Here is a 16,035-nt window from a genome sequence, read left to right on the forward strand (position 1 = left end):
TCTCTGTTTTCTCTCTCATTTTCTCTTTTTCTCACTTTTCTCTCTCTTTTTCTCTCTCTCTTTCTCTCTCTTTTCTCACTCTTTTTCTCTCTTTCTCCGTTTTTCTCTCTCCTTTTCTCTCTCTTTTTCTCTTTTTCTCCTATTCTCTATTTTTTCTCTCTTTTTCTCTCTGTTTTCTCTCTCTGATTCTCTCTCTTTTTCTTTTTTCTCTTTCTCTCTTTTTATCTCTCGTTTTCTGTCTTTTTCTCTCTCCCTTCTCTTTTTCTCTCTCCTTTTCTCTTTTTCTCTCTTTCTCTCTTTTGCTCTCTCTTTTGCTCTCTCTTTTCCTCGCTTTTCCTCTTTTTCTCTCTTTCTCTTTTTTTCTCACTTTTCTCTCTCTTTTTCTCTTTTCCTCTTTTTCTCTCTTTCTCCCTTTTACTCTCTCTTTTTCCGTCTTTTTCTCTCTCTATTTCTTTCTCTCTCTTTCTCTCTCTTTTTCTCTCTGTTTTTCTCTCTCTTTTTCTCTCTCTTTTTCACTTTTTCTCTTTCTGTCTTTTTCTCTCTCTTTTTCTCGCTCTTTTTCTTTTTTCTCTCTTTCTCATTTTTGTCACTTTTCTCTTTTTCTCTCTTTTTCTCTCTCTTTTTCTCTTTTTTCTCTCTTTTTCTCTCTGTTTCTCTTTTTCTCTTTCTCACTTTTTCTCTCTTTTTCTCTCTCTTTTTCTGTCTTTTTTTCTCTCTCTTCTCTTTTTCTCTCTCTTTTTCTCTCTCTCTTTCTCTTTTACTCTCTTTGTCTCTTTTTCTCTCTCTTTTCTGTTTTTCTCTCTTTTTCTCTTTCTTTTTCTCTTTTTCTCTCACTTTTTCTCTTTTTCTCTCTTTTTCTCTCTCTTTTTCTCTTTTTCTCTATTTCTCTCTTTCTCTCTCTTTTCTCTCTCTTTTTCTCTCTTTAACTCTCTCTTTTTCTCTCTGTTTTCTCTCTTTTTCTCTCTCATTTTCTCTTTTTCTCACTTTTCTCTCTCTTTTTCTCTCTCTCTTTCTCTCTCTTTTCTCACTCTTTTTCTCTCTTTCTCCGTTTTTCTCTCTCCTTTTCTCTCTCTTTTTCTCTTTTTCTCCTATTCTCTATTTTTTCTCTCTTTTTCTCTCTGTTTTCTCTCTCTGATTCTCTCTCTTTTTCTTTTTTCTCTTTCTCTCTTTTTATCTCTCGTTTTCTGTCTTTTTCTCTCTCCCTTCTCTTTTTCTCTCTCTTTTTCACTCTCCTTTTCTCTTTTTCTCTCTTTCTCTCTTTTGCTCTCTCTTTTGCTCTCTGTTTTTTCTCTCTGTTTTTCTCTCTCTTTTTCTCTTTTCTCTTTCTGTCTTTTACTCTTTCTTTTTCTCTCAGTTTTTTCTCTCTTTTTATCTCTCTTTTTCTTTTTCTCTCTCTTTTTCTCTCACTTTTTCTCTTTTTCTCTTTTTCTCTCTCTTTTTCTCTTTTTTCTCTCTTTATCTCTCTGTTTCCCTTTTTTCTCTTTCTCACTTGTTCTCTCTTTATCTCTCTCTTTTTCTGTCTTTTTTTCTCTCTCTTGTCTTTTTCTCTCTCTTTTTCTCTCTCTCTTTCTCTTTTACTCTCTTTGTCTCTTTTTCTCTCTCTTTTCTGTTTTTCTCTCTTTTTCTCTCTCTTTTTCTCTCTCTTTTTCTCTCTCTTTTTCTCTTTTTTCTCTCTTTTTCTCTCTTTTCTCTTTTTTCTCGTTCTCTCTTTTTCTCTTTTTCTCTCTTTTCTCTCTCTTTTTCTTTTTCTCTCTCTTTTTTATTTTTCTCTCTGTTCTCTCTTTTTCTCTCTCTTTTTCTCTGTTTCTGTCTCTTTCACTCTTTTTTGTATTTCTCTCACTTTTTCTCTCTCTTTTGCTCTCTCTTTTTCTCCTCTCTTTTTCTCTCTCTTTTTCTCTTTTACTCTCTTTTTCTTTCTTTTTCTCTTTTTCTCTTTCTCTCTCTTTTTCTCTCTCTTTTTCTCTTTCTCTCTTTTTCTCTCTCTTTTTCACTTTTTCTCTTCCTCTCTTTTACTCTCTCCATTTCTCCTTTTTCTCTCTTTTTCTCTCTCTTTTTCATTTTTGTCTTTCTCTCTTTTTCTCTCTATTTTTCTCTTTTTCTATTTCTCATTTTCTCTCTCTTTTTCTCTCTCTTTTTCTTTCTCTCTCTCTTTTTCTTTCTCTCTGTTTCTCTCTCTTTTCCTCTCTGTTTTTTCTCTCTGTTTTTCTCTCTCTTTTTCTTTTTTCTCTTTCTGTCTTTTACTCTTTCTTTTTCTCTCAGTTTTTTCTCTCTTTTTATCTCTCTTTTTCTTTTTCTCTCTCTTTTTCTCTCACTTTTTCTCTTTTTCTCTTTTTCTCTCTCTTTTTCTCTTTTTTCTCTCTTTTTCTCTCTGTTTCTCTTTTTTCTCTTTCTCACTTTTTCTCTCTTTTTCTCTCTCTTTTTCTGTCTTTTTTTCTCTCTCTTCTCTTTTTCTCTCTCTTTTTCTCTCTCTCTTTCTCTTTTACTCTCTTTGTCTCTTTTTCTCTCTCTTTTCTGTTTTTCTCTCTTTTTCTCTTTCTTTTTCTCTTTTTCTCTCACTTTTTCTCTTTTTCTCTCTCTTTTTCTCTTTTTCTCTATTTCTCTCTTTCTCTCTCTTTTCTCTCTCTTTTTCTCTTTTTCTCTCTTTTACTCTCTCTTTTTCTCTCTGTTTTCTCGCTTTTTCTCTCTCATTTTCTCTTTTTCTCACTTTCTCTCTCTTTTTCTCTCTCCCTTCTCTTTTTCTCTCTCTTTTTCACTCTCCTTTTCTCTTTTTCTCTCTTTCTCTCTTTTGCTCTCTCTTTTGCTCTCTCTTTTTCTCGCTTTTCCTCTTTTTCTCTCTTTCTCTTTTTTCTCACTTTTCTCTCTCTTTTTCTCTTTTCCTCTTTTTCTCTCTTTCTCCCTTTTACTCTCTCTTTTTCCGTTTTTTTCTCTCTCTATTTCTTTCTCTCTCTTTCTCTCTCTTTTTCTCTCTCTTTTTTCTCTCTATTTCTCTCTTTTTCTCTCTTTTTTCTCTCTCTTTTTCTCTTTATCTCTTTCTTTTATTCTCTCTTTTTCTCTTTTCTCCCTTTTACTCTCTCTTTTTCTCTGTTTTCTCTCTAATTCTCTCTCTTTTTCTCTTTTTCTCTCTCTTTTTCTCTTTTTCTCTCACTTTTTCTCACTTTTCTCTCTTTTTCACTTTTTCTCTCTTTTTCTCTTTCTCTTTCTCTCTCTTTTCTCTCTCTTTTTCTCTTTTTCTCTCTTTCTCAGTTTTTCTTTCTCCTTTTCTCTCTCTTTTTCTCTTCATCTCTTTTTCTCTCACTTTTTCTGCTTTTCTCTTTTTCTCTTTTACTCTCTTTTTCTCTCTCTTTTTCTCTCTTTCTCTCTCTCTTTTTCTTTCTCTCTGTTTCTCTCTCTTTTCCTCTCTGTTTTTTCTCTCTGTTTTTCTCTCTCTTTTTCTCTTTTCTCTTTCTGTCTTTTACTCTTTCTTTTTCTCTCAGTTTTTTCTCTCTTTTTATCTCTCTTTTTCTTTTTCTCTCTCTTTTTCTCTCACTTTTTCTCTTTTACTCTTTTTCTCTCTCTTTTTCTCTTTTTTCTCTCTTTATCTCTCTGTTTCCCTTTTTTCTCTTTCTCACTTGTTCTCTCTTTATCTCTCTCTTTTTCTGTCTTTTTTTCTCTCTCTTGTCTTTTTCTCTCTCTTTTTCTCTCTCTCTTTCTCTTTTACTCTCTTTGTCTCTTTTTCTCTCTCTTTTCTGTTTTTCTCTCTTTTTCTCTCTCTTTTTCTCTCTCTTTTTCTCTCTTTTTCTCTCTCTTTTTCTCTTTTTCTCTATTTCTCTCTTTCTCTCTCTTTTTCTCTTTTTCTCTCTTTTACTCTCTCTTTTTCTCTCTGTTTTCTCTCTTTTTCTCTCTCATTTTCTCTTTTTCTCACTTTTCTCTCTCTTTTTCTCTCTCTCTTTCTCTCTCTTTTCTCACTCTTTTTCTCTCTTTCTCCGTTTTTCTCTCTCCTTTTCTCTCTCTTTTTCTCTTTTTCTCCTATTCTCTATTTTTTCTCTCTTTTTCTCTCTGTTTTCTCTCTCTTTTGTCTCTCTTTTTGTCTTTTTCTCTCTTTTTCTCTCTCTTTTTCTCTTTCTCACTTTTACTCTCTTTTTTTCTCTTTCTCCCTTTTCACTCTCCCTTCTCTCGCTTTTTCTCTTTTTCTCTTAGTGTCTTTTTCTCTCACTTTTTCTGCGTTTCTCATTTTCTCTCTTTTTTCTCTCTTTTTCTCCTTTTCTCTCTTTTTCTCTCTCTTTTTCTCTCTCTTATTCTCTTTCTCTTTTTTCTTTTTCTCTCTCTTTTTCTCTCTTTTTCTCTTTTTCTCCTCTCTTTTTCTCTTTCTATCTTTTTCTCTTCTTTCTCTCTCTTTTCCTCTTTTTCTCTTTCTCTCTTTTTCTCTCTTTTCTCTTTTTTCTCGTTCTCTTTTTCTCTCTCTTTTTATCTGTCTTTTTCTCTTTCTCGCCTTTTTCTCTCTCTTTTTCTCTTTTTTCTCTCTTTTTCTCTTTTTCTCTCTTTTCTCTCTCTTTTTCTTTTTCTCTCTCTTTTTTCTTTTTCTCTCTGTTCTCTCTTTTTCTCTCTCTTTTTCTCTGTTTCTGTCTCTTTCACTCTTTTTTGTTTTTCTCTCACTTTTGCTCTCTCTTTTTCTCTTTTTCTCCTCTCTTTTTCTCTCTCTTTTTCTCTTTTACTCTCTTTTTCTTTCTTTTTCTCTTTTTCTCTTTCTCTCTCTTTTTCTCTCTCTTTTTCACTTTTTCTCTTTTTCTCCATTTCTCTTTTTTCTCTCTTTTTCTCTCTCTTTTTCATTTTTGTCTTTCTCTCTTTTTCTCTCTATTTTTCTCTTTTTCTATTTCTCATTTTCTCTCTCTTTTTCTCTCTCTTTTTCTTTTTCTCTCTCTTTTTCTCTCTTTCTCTCTCTCTTTTTCTTTCTCTCTGTTTCTCTCTCTTTTCCTCTCTGTTTTTTTTTCTCTGTTTTTCTCTCTCTTTTTCTCTTTTCTCTTTCTGTCTTTTACTCTTTCTTTTTCTCTCAGTTTTTTCTCTCTTTTTATCTCTCTTTTTCTTTTTCTCTCTCTTTTTCTCTCACTTTTTCTCTTTTTCACTTTTTCTCTCTCTTTTTCTCTTTTTTCTCTCTTTATCTCTCTGTTTCCCTTTTTTCTCTTTCTCACTTGTTCTCTCTTTATCTCTCTCTTTTTCTGTCTTTTTTTTTCTCTCTCTTGGCTTTTTCTCTCTCTTTTTCTCTCTCTCTTTCTCTTTTACTCTCTTTGTCTCTTTTTCTCTCTCTTTTCTGTTTTTCTCTCTTTTTCTCTCTCTTTTTCTCTCTCTTTTTCTCTCTTTTTCTCTCTCTTTTTCTCTTTTTTCTCTCTTTTTCTCTCTGTTTCTCTTTTTTCTCTTTCTCACTTTTTCTCTCTCTTTTTCTGTCTTTTTTTCTCTCTCTTCTCTTTTTCTCTCTCTTTTTCTCTCTCTCTTTCTCTTTTACTCTCTTTGTCTCTTTTTCTCTCTCTTTTCTGTTTTTCTCTCTTTTTCTCTTTCTTTTTCTCTCACTTTTTCTCTTTTTCTCTCTCTTTTTCTCTTTTTCTCTATTTCTCTCTTTCTCTCTCTTTTCTCTCTTTTTCTCTTTTTCTCTCTTTTACTCTTTCTTTTTCTCTCTGTTTTCTCTCTTTTTCTCTCTCATTTTCTCTTTTTCTCACTTTTCTCTCTCTTTTTCTCTCTCTCTTTCTCTCTCTTTTCTCACTCTTTTTCTCTTTTTCTCCGTTTTTCTCTCTCCTTTTCTCTCTCTTTTTCTCTTTTTCTCCTATTCTCTATTTTTTCTCTCTTTTTCTCTCTGTTTTCTCTCTCTGATTCTCTCTCTTTTTCTTTTTTCTCTTTCTCTCTTTTTATCTCTCGTTTTCTGTCTTTTTCTCTCTCCCTTCTCTTTTTCTCTCTCTTTTTCACTTTTTCTCTCTTTGTCTTTTTCTCTCTCTCTTTTTCTCTCTCCTTTTCTCTTTTTCTCTCTTTCTCTCTTTTGCTCTCTCTTTTGCTCTCTCTTTTTCTCGCTTTTCCTCTTTTTCTCTCTTTCTCTTTTTTTCTCACTTTTCTCTCTCTTTTTCTCTTTTCCTCTTTTTCTCTCTTTCTCCCTTTTACTCTCTCTTTTTCCGTCTTTTTCTCTCTCTATTTCTTTCTCTCTCTTTCTCTCTCTGTTTTTCTCTCTCTTTTTCTCGCTCTTTTTCTTTTTTCTCTCTTTCTCTTTTTTGTCACTTTTCTCTTTTTCTCTCATTTTCTCTCTCTTTTTCTCTCTCTTTTTTCTCTCTATTTCTCTCTTTTTCTCTCTTTTTTCTCTCTCTTTTTCTCTTTATCTCTTTCTTTTATTCTCTCTTTTTCTCTTTTCTCCCTTTTATCTCTCTTTTTCTCTGTTTTCTCTCTAATTCTCTCTCTTTTTCTCTTTTTCTCTCTCTTTTTCTCTTTTTCTCTCACTTTTTCTCACTTTTCTCTCTTTTTCACTTTTTCTCTCTTTTTCTCTTTCTCTTTCTCTCTTTTTTCTCTCTCTTTTTCTCTTTTTCTCTCTTTCTCAGTTTTTCTTTCTCCTTTTCTCTCTCTTTTTCTCTTCATCTCTTTTTCTCTCACTTTTTCTGCTTTTCTCTTTTTCTCTTTTACTCTCTTTTTCTCTCTCTTTTTCTCTCTCTTTTTCACTCTTTCTCTTTCTCACTTTTACTCTCTCTTGTTCTCTTTTTCTTTCTTTTGCTCTCTTTTTCCTCTGTTTTTCTCCTCTCTTTTTCTCTCTCTTTTTCTCTTTTACTCTCTTTTTCTTTCTTTTTCTCTTTTTCTCTTTTCTCTCTCTTTTTCTCTCTCTTTTTCTCTCTCTTTTTCTCTTTCTCTCTTTTGTCTCTCTTTTTCACTTTTTCTCTTTCTCTCTTTTACTCTCTCCTTTTCTCTTTTTTCTCTCTTTTTCTCTTTTTCTCTCTTGTTCTCTCTCTTTTTCATTTTTCTCTTTCTCTCTTTTTCTCTCTATTTTTCTCTTTTTCTCTTTCTCATTTTCTCTCTCTTTTTCTCTCTCTTTTTCTTTTTCTCTCTCTTTTCTTTTTCTCTCTGTTCTCTGTTTTTATCTCTCTTTTTCTCTGTTTCTGTCTTTTTCACTCTTTTTTTCTCTTTTTCTCTCTCTTTTGTCTCTCTTTTTGTCTTTTTCTCTCTTTTTCTCTCTCTTTTTCTCTCTCTTTTTCTCTTTCTCACTTTTACTCTCTTTTTTTCTCTTTCTCCCTTTTCACTCTCCTTTCTCTCGCTTTTTCTCTTTTTCTCTTAGTGTCTTTTTCTCTCACTTTTTCTGCGTTTCTCATTTTCTCTCTTTTTTCTCTCTTTTTCTCCTTTTCTCTCTTTTTCTCTCTCTTTTTCTCTCTCTTATTCTCTTTCTCTTTTTTCTTTTTCTCTCTCTTTTTCTCTCTTTTTCTCTTTTTCTCCTCTCTTTTTCTCTCTCTTTTTCTCTTTTTCTCTTTCTATATTTTTCTCTTCTTTCTCTCTCTTTTCCTCTTTTTCTCTTTCTCTCTTTTTCTCTCTTTTCTCTTTTTTCTCGTTCTCTTTTTCTCTCTCTTTTTATCTGTCTTTTTCTCTTTCTCGCCTTTTTCTCTCTCTTTTTCTCTTTTTTCTCTCTTTTTCTCTTTTTCTCTCTTTTCTCTCTCTTTTTCTTTTTCTCTCTCTTTTTTCTTTTTCTCTTTTTCTCCTCTCTTTTTCTCTCTCTTTTTCTCTTTTACTCTCTTTTTCTTTCTTTTTCTCTTTTTCTCTTTCTCTCTCTTTTTCTCTCTCTTTTTCTCTTTCTCTCTTTTTCTCTCTCTTTTTCACTTTTTCTCTTCCTCTCTTTTACTCTCTCCATTTCTCTTTTTTCTCTCTTTTTCTCTCTCTTTTTCATTTTTGTCTTTCTCTCTTTTTCTCTCTATTTTTCTCTTTTTCTATTTCTCATTTTCTCTCTCTTTTTCTCTCTCTTTTTCTTTTTCTCCCTCTTTTTCTCTCTTTCTCTCTCTCTTTTTCTTTCTCTCTGTTTCTCTCTCTTTTCCTCTCTGTTTTTTCTCTCTGTTTTTCTCTCTTTTTCTCTTTTCTCTTTCTATCTTTTACTCTTTCTTTTTCTCTCAGTTTTTTCTCTCTTTTTATCTCTCTTTTTCTTTTTCTCTCTCTTTTTCTCTTACTTTTTCTCTTTTTCTCTCTCTTTTTCTCTTTTTTCTCTCTTTATCTCTCTGTTTCCCTTTTTTCTCTTTCTCACTTGTTCTCTCTTTATCTCTCTCTTTTTCTGTCTTTTTTTCTCTCTCTTGTCTTTTTCTCTCTCTTTTTCTCTCTCTCTTTCTCTTTTACTCTCTTTGTCTCTTTTTCTCTCTCTTTTCTGTTTTTCTCTCTTTTTCTCTCTCTTTTTCTCTCTTTTTCTCTCTCTTTTTCTCTTTTTTCTCTCTTTTTCTCTCTGTTTCTCTTTTTTCTCTTTCTCACTTTTTCTCTCTTTTTCTCTCTCTTTTTCTGTCTTTTTTTCTCTCTCTTCTCTTTTTCTCTCTCTTTTTCTATCTCTCTTTCTCTTTTACTCTCTTTGTCTCTTTTTCTCTCTCTTTTCTGTTTTTCTCTCTTTTTCTCTTTTTCTCTCACTTTTTCTCTTTTTCTCTATTTCTCTCTTTCTCTCTCTTTTCTCTCTCTTTTTCTCTTTTTCTCTCTTTTACTCTCTCTTTTTCTCTCTGTTTTCTCTCTTTTTCTCTCTCATTTTCTCTTTTTCTCACTTTTCTCTCTCTTTTTCTCTCTCTCTTTCTCTCTCTTTTCTCACTCTTTTTCTCTCTTTCTCCGTTTCTCTCTCTCCTTTTCTCTCTCTTTTTCTCCTATTCTCTATTTTTTCTCTCTTTTTCTCTGTTTTCTCTCTCTGATTCTCTCTCTTTTACTTTATTCTCTTTCTCTCTTTTTATCTCTCGTTTTCTGTCTTTTTCTCTCTCCCTTCTCTTTTTCTCTCTTTTCTCTTTTTTCTCATTCTCTTTTTCTCTCTCTTTTTATCTGTCTTTTTCTCTTTCTCGCCTTTTTCTCTCTCTTTTTCTCTTTTTTCTCTCTTTTTCTCTTTTTCTCTCTTTTCTCTCTCTTTTTCTTTTTCTCTCTCTTTTTTCTTTTTCTCTCTGTTCTCTCTTTTTCTCTCTCTTTTTCTCTGTTTCTGTCTCTTTCACTCTTTTTTGTTTTTCTCTCACTTTTTCTCTCTCTTTTGCTCTCTCTTTTTCTCTTTTTCTCCTCTCTTTTTCTCTCTCTTTTTCTCTTTTACTCTCTTTTTCTTTCTTTTTCTCTTTTTCTCTTTCTCTCTCTTTTTCTCTCTCTTTTTCTCTTTCTCTCTTTTTCTCTCTCTTTTTCACTTTTTCTCTTCCTCTCTTTTACTCTCTCCATTTCTCTTTTTTCTCTCTTTTTCTCTCTCTTTTTCATTTTTGTCTTTCTCTCTTTTTCTCTCTATTTTTCTCTTTTTCTATTTCTCATTTTCTCTCTCTTTTTCTCTCTCTTTTTCTTTTTCTCTCTCTTTTTCTCTCCTTCTCTCTCTCTTTTTCTTTCTCTCTGTTTCTCTCTCTTTTCCTCTCTGTTTTTCTCTCTGTTTTTCTCTCTCTTTTTCTCTTTTCTCTTTCTGTCTTTTACTCTTTCTTTTTCTCTCAGTTTTTTCTCTCTTTTTATCTCTCGTTTTCTTTTTCTCTCTCTTTTTCTCTCACTTTTTCTCTTTTTCTCTTTTTCTCTCTCTTTTTCTCTTTTTTCTCTCTTTATCTCTCTGTTTCCCTTTTTTCTCTTTCTCACTTGTTCTCTCTTTATCTCTCTCTTTTTCTGTCTTTTTTTCTCTCTCTTGTCTTTTTCTCTCTCTTTTTCTCTCTCTCTTTCTCTTTTACTCTCTTTGTCTCTTTTTCTCTCTCTTTTCTGTTTTTCTCTCTTTTTCTCTCTCTTTTTCTCTCTCTTTTTCTCTCTTTTTCTCTCTCTTTTTCTCTTTTTTCTCTCTTTTTCTCTCTGTTTCTCTTTTTTCTCTTTCTCACTTTTTCTCTCTTTTTCTCTCTCTTTTTCTGTCTTTTTTTCTCTCTCTTCTCTTTTTCTCTCTCTTTTTCTCTCTCTCTCTTTCTCTTTTACTCTCTTTGTCTCTTTTTCTCTCTCTTTTCTGTTTTTCTCTCTTTTTCTCTCTCTTTTTCTCTCTCTTTTTCTCTCTTTCTCTTTCTATCTTTTTCTCTTCTTTCTCTCTCTTTTCCTCTTTTTCTCTTTCTCTCTTTTTCTCTCTTTTCTCTCTTTTCCTCTCTCTTTTTCTCTCTCCTTTCTCTCTTTTTCTCTCTTTCTCTCTTTTGCTCTCTCTTTTGCTCTCTCTTTTTCTCGCTTTTCCTCTTTTTCTCTCTTTCTCTTTTTTTCTCACTTTTCTCTCTCTTTTTCTCTTTTCCTCTTTTTCTCTCTTTCTCCCTTTTACTCTCTCTTTTTCCGTCTTTTTCTCTCTCTATTTCTTTCTCTCTCTTTCTCTCTCTTTTTCTCTCTGTTTTTCTCTCTCTTTTTCTCTCTCTTTTTCACTTTTTCTCTTTCTGTCTTTTTCTCTCTCTTTTTCTCGCTCTTTTTCTTTTTTCTCTCTTTCTCTTTTTTGTCACTTTTCTCTTTTTCTCTTTTTCTCTCATTTTCTTTCTCTTTTTCTCTCTCTTTTTTCTCTCTATTTCTCTCTTTTTCTCTCTTTTTCTTTCTCTTTTTCTCTTTATCTCTTTCTTTTATTCTCTCTTTTTCTCTTTTCTCTCTTTTACTCTATCTTTTTCTCTGTTTTCTCTCTAATTCTCTCTCTTTTTCTCTTTTTCTCTCTCGTTTTCTCTTTTTCTCTCACTTTTTCTCACTTTTCTCTCTTTTTCACTTTTTCTCTCTTTTTCTCTTTCTCTTTCTCTCTCTTTTCTCTCTCTTTTTCTCTTTTTCTCTCTTTCTCAGTTTTTCTTTCTCCTTTTCTCTCTCTTTTTCTCTTCATCTCTTTTTCTCTCACTTTTTCTGCTTTTCTCTTTTTCTCTTTTACTCTCTTTTTCTCTCTCTTTTTCTCTCTCTTTTTCACTCTTTCTCTTTCTCACTTTTACTCTCTCTTGTTCTCTTTTTCTCTCTTTTGCTCTCTTTTTCCTCTGTTTTTCTCTCTGTTTTTCTCCTCTCTTTTTCTCTTTTACTCTCTTTTTCTTTCTTTTTCTCTTTTTCTCTTTTCTCTCTCTTTTTCTCTCTCTTTTTCTCTCTCTTTTTCTCTTTCTCTCTTTTGTCTCTCTTTTTCACTTTTTCTCTTTCTCTCTTTTACTCTCTCCTTTTCTCTTTTTTCTCTCTTTTTCTCTTTTTCTCTCTTTTTCTCTCTCTTTTTCATTTTTCTCTTTCTCTCTTTTTCTCTCTATTTTTCTCTTTTTCTCTTTCTCATTTTCTCTCTCTTTTTCTCTCTCTTTTTCTTTTTCTCTCTCTTTTCTTTTTCTCTCTGTTCTCTCTTTTTATCTCTCTTTTTCTCTGTTTCTGTCTCTTTCACTCTTTTTTTCTCTTTTTCTCTCTCTTTTGTCTCTCTTTTTGTCTTTTTCTCTCTTTTTCTCTCTCTTTTTCTCTTTCTCACTTTTACTCTCTTTTTTTCTCTTTCTCCCTTTTCACTCTCCTTTCTCTCGCTTTTTCTATTTTTCTCTTAGTGTCTTTTTCTCTCACTTTTTCTGCGTTTCTCATTTTCTCTCTTTTTTCTCTCTTTTTCTCCTTTTCTCTCTTTTTCTCTCTCTTTTTCTCTCTCTTATTCTCTTTCTCTTTTTTCTTTTTCTCTCTCTTTTTCTCTCTTTTTCTCTTTTTCTCCTCTCTTTTTCTCTCTCTTTTTCTCTTTTTCTCTTTCTATCTTTTTCTCTTCTTTCTCTCTCTTTTCCTCTTTTTCTCTTTCTCTCTTTTTCTCTCTTTTCTCTTTTTTCTCGTTTCTCTCTTTTTCTCTTTTTCTCTCTTTTCTCTCTCTTTTTCTTTTTCTCTCTCTTTTTTCTTTTTCTCTCTGTTCTCTCTTTTTCTCTCTCTTTTTCTCTGTTTCTGTCTCTTTCACTCTTTTTTGTTTTTCTCTCACTTTTTCTCTCTCTTTTGCTCTCTCTTTTTCTCTTTTTCTCCTCTCTTTTTCTCTCTCTTTTTCTCTTTTACTCTCTTTTTCTTTCTTTTTCTCTTTTTCTCTTTCTCTCTCTTTTTCTCTCTCTTTTTCTCTTTCTCTCTTTTTCTCTCTCTTTTTCACTTTTTCTCTTCCTCTCTTTTACTCTCTCCATTTCTCTTTTTTCTCTCTTTTTCTCTCACTTTTTCATTTTTGTCTTTCTCTCTTTTTCTCTCTATTTTTCTCTTTTTCTATTTCTCATTTTCTCTCTCTTTTTCTCTCTCTTTTTCTTTTTCTCTCTCTTTTTCTCTCTTTCTCTCTCTCTTTTTCTTTCTCTCTGTTTCTCTCTCTTTTCCTCTCTGTTTTTTCTCTCTGTTTTTCTCTCTCTTTTTCTCTTTTCTCTTTCTGTCTTTTACTCTTTCTTTTTCTCTCAGTTTTTTTCTCTCTTTTTATCTCTCTTTTTCTTTTTCTCTCTCTTTTTCTCTCACTTTTTCTCTTTTTCTCTTTTTCTCTCTCTTTTTCTCTTTTTTCTCTCTTTATCTCTCTGTTTCCCTTTTTTCTCTTTCTCACTTGTTCTCTCTTTATCTCTCTCTTTTTCTGTCTTTTTTTCTCTCTCTTGTCTTTTTCTCTCTCTTTTTCTCTCTCTCTTTCTCTTTTAATCTCTTTGTCTCTTTTTCTCTCTCTTTTCTGTTTTTCTCTCTTTTTCTCTCTCTTTTTCTCTCTCTTTTTCTCTCTTTTTCTCTCTCTTTTTCTCTTTTTTCTCTCTTTTTCTCTCTGTTTCTCTTTTTTCTCTTTCTCACTTTTTCTCTCTTTTTCTCTCTCTTTTTCTGTCTTTTTTTCTCTCTCTTCTCTTTTTCTCTCTCTTTTTCTCTCTCTCTTTCTCTTTTACTCTCTTTGTCTCTTTTTCTCTCTCTTTTCTGTTTTTCTCTCTTTTTCTCTTTCTTTTTCTCTCACTTTTTCTCTTTTTCTCTCTCTTTTTCTCTCACTTCTCTCTGTTTCTCTTTCTATCTTTTTCTCTTCTTTCTCTCTCTTTTCCTCTTTTTCTCTTTCTCTCTTTTTCTCTCTTTTCTCTCTTTTCCTCTCTCTTTTTCTCTCTCCTTTCTCTCTTTTTCTCTCTTTCTCTCTTTTGCTCTCTCTTTTGCTCTCTCTTTTTCTCGCTTTTCCTCTTTTTCTCTCTTTCTCTTTTTTTTTCACTTTTCTCTCTCTTTTTCTCTTTTCCTCTTTTTCTCTCTTTCTCCCTTTTACTCTCTCTTTTTCCGTCTTTTTCTCTCTCTATTTCTTTCTCTCTCTTTCTCTCTCTTTTTCTCTCTGTTTTTCTCTCTCTTTTTCTCTCTCTTTTTCACTTTTTCTCTTTCTGTCTTTTTCTCTCTCTTTTTCTCGCTCTTTTTCTTTTTTCTCTCTTTCTCTTTTTTGTCACTTTTCTCTTTTTCTCTTTTTCTCTCATTTTCTCTCTCTTTTTCTCTCTCTTTTTTCTCTCTATTTCTCTCTTTTTCTCTCTTTTTTCACTCTCCTTTTCTCTTTTTCTCTTTCTTTTATTCTCTCTTTTTCTCTTTTCTCTCTTTTACTCTATCTTTTTCTCTGTTTTCTCTCTAATTCTCTCTCTTTTTCTCTTTTTCTCTCTCGTTTTCTCTTTTTCTCTCACTTTTTCTCACTTTTCTCTCTTTTTCACTTTTTCTCTCTTTTTCTCTTTCTCTTTCTCTCTCTTTTCTCTCTCTTTTTCTCTTTTTCTCTCATTCTCAGTTTTTCTTTCTCCTTTTCTCTCTCTTTTTCTCTTCATCTCTTTTTCTCTCACTTTTTCTGCGTTTCTCTTTTTCTCTTTTACTCTCTTTTTCTCTCTCTTTTTCTCTCTCTTTTTCACTCTTTCTCTTTCTCACTTTTACTCTCTCTTGTTCTCTTTTTCTCTCTTTTGCTCTCTTTTTCCTCTGTTTTTCTCTCTGTTTTTCTCCTCTCTTTTTCTCTTTTACTCTCTTTTTCTTTCTTTTTCTCTTTTTCTCTTTTCTCTCTCTTTTTCTCTCTCTTTTTCTCTTTCTCTCTTTTGTCTCTCTTTTTCACTTTTTCTCTTTCTCTCTTTTACTCTCTCCTTTTCTCTTTTTTCTCTCTTTTTCTCTTTTTCTCTCTTTCTCTCTCTCTTTTTCATTTTTCTCTTTCTCTCTTTTTCTCTCTATTTTTCTCTTTTTCTCTTTCTGATTTTCTCTCTCTTTCTCTTTTCTTTATCTCTCTGTTCTCTCTTTTTATCTCTCTTTTTCTCTGTTTCTGTCTCTTTCACTCTTTTTTCTCTTTTTCTCTCTCTTTTGTCTTTTTCTCTCTCTTTTTCTCTTTCTCGCTTTTACTCTCTTTTTCTCTCTTTCTCCCTTTTCACTCTCCTTTCTCTCGCTTTTTCTCTTTTTCTCTTAGTGTCTTTTTCTCTCACTTTTTCTGCATTTCTCATCTTCTCTCTTTTTCTCCTTTTCTCTCTTTTTCTCTCTCTTTTTCTCTCTCTTATTCTCTTTCTCTTTTTTCTTTTTCTCTCTGTTTTTCTCTTTTTCTCCTCTCTTTTTCTCTCTCTTTTTCTCTTTTTCTCTTTCTATCTTTTTCTCTTCTTTGTCTCTCTTTTCCTCTTTTTCTCTTTCTCTCTTTTTCTCTCTTTTCTCTTTTTTCTCGTTCTCTTTTTCTCTCTCTTTTTATCTGTCTTTTTATCTTTTTCGCCTTTTTCTCTCTCTTTTTCTCTTTTTTTCTCTTTCTCCCTTTTTCTCTCAGTTTTTCTCTCTCTTTTTCTTTTTCTCTCTCTTTTTTCTTTTTCTCTCTGTTCTCTCTTTTTCTCTCTCTCTTTCTCTGTTTCTGTCTCTTTCACTCTTTTTTTCTCTTTTTCTCTCTCTTTTGTCTCTCTTTTTGTCTTTTTCTCGTTTTCTCTCTCTTTTTCTCTTTCTCGCTTTTACTCTCTTTTTCTCTCTTTCTCCCTTGTTCACTCTCCTTTCTCTCGCTTTTTCTCTTTTTCTCTTAATGTCTTTTTCTCTCACTTTTTCTGCTTTTCTCATTTTCTCTCTTTTTTCTCTCTTTTTCTCCTTTTCTCTCTTTTTCTCTCTCTTTTTCTCTCTCTTATTCTCTTTCTCTTTTTTCTTTTTCTCTCTCTTTATCTCTCTTTTTCTCTTTTTCTCCTCTCTTTTTCTCTCTCTTTTTCTTTTTTCTCTTTCTCTCTTTTTCTCTCTGTTTTTCTCTCTCTTTTTCTCATTTTCTCTCTTTCTCACTTTTTCTCTGACTTTTCCACTTTTTATCTCTTTGTCTCTTTCTCTCTCTCTTTTTGTCTCTTTCTCTCTCTCTTTTTCTCTCTCGCTTTTTCTTTCTCTCTCTCTTTTCCCATTTTTCTGTCTCTTCTGTCTTTTCCTCTCTCTTTTTCTCTCTCCTTTTCTCTTTTTCTCTCTTTCTCTCTTTTGCTCTCTTGTTTGCTCTCTCTTTTTCACGCTTTTCCTCTTTTTCTCTCTTTCTCTTTTTTTTCTCACTTTTCTCTCTCTTTTTCTCTTTTCCTCTTTTTCTCTCTTTCTCCCATTTACTCTCTCTTTTTCCGTCTTTTTCTATCTCTTTTTCTCTTTTTCTCTTTCTGTCTTTTTCTCTCTCTTTTTCTCTCTCTTTTTGTCTTTTTCTCTCACTTTTTCTCACTTTTCTCTTTTTCTCTTTTTCTCTTCGTCTCTTTTTCTCTCACTTTTTCTGCTTTTCTCTTTTTCTCTTTTACTCTCTTTTTCTCTCAGTTTGTTTCACTCTTTCTCTTTCTCTCTTTTGCTCTCTCTATTTCTCTTTTTCTCTCTTTTTCTCACTTTTTCCTCTGTTTTCTCTCTCTTTTTCTCATTTTCTCTGTCTTTTTCTCTCACATTTTCTCTTTTTCTCTCTTTTTCTCTCTCTTTTTCTCTCTTTCTCTCTTTTACTCTCTCTGTTTCTATTTTTCTTTTTCTCTCTTTTCCTCTCTCTTTTTCTCTCTTTTTCTCTTTCTTTTTCTCTTTTCCTCTTTTTCTCTCTTTCTCCCTTTCTCTCTCTCTTTT

This window comes from Chiloscyllium plagiosum, unplaced genomic scaffold, assembly GCF_037043375.1.
Source record: "Chiloscyllium plagiosum isolate Xiang-an unplaced genomic scaffold, Cpla_swu_hap1 HiC_scaffold_18, whole genome shotgun sequence".
Taxonomy (NCBI): Eukaryota; Metazoa; Chordata; class Chondrichthyes; order Orectolobiformes; family Hemiscylliidae; genus Chiloscyllium; species Chiloscyllium plagiosum.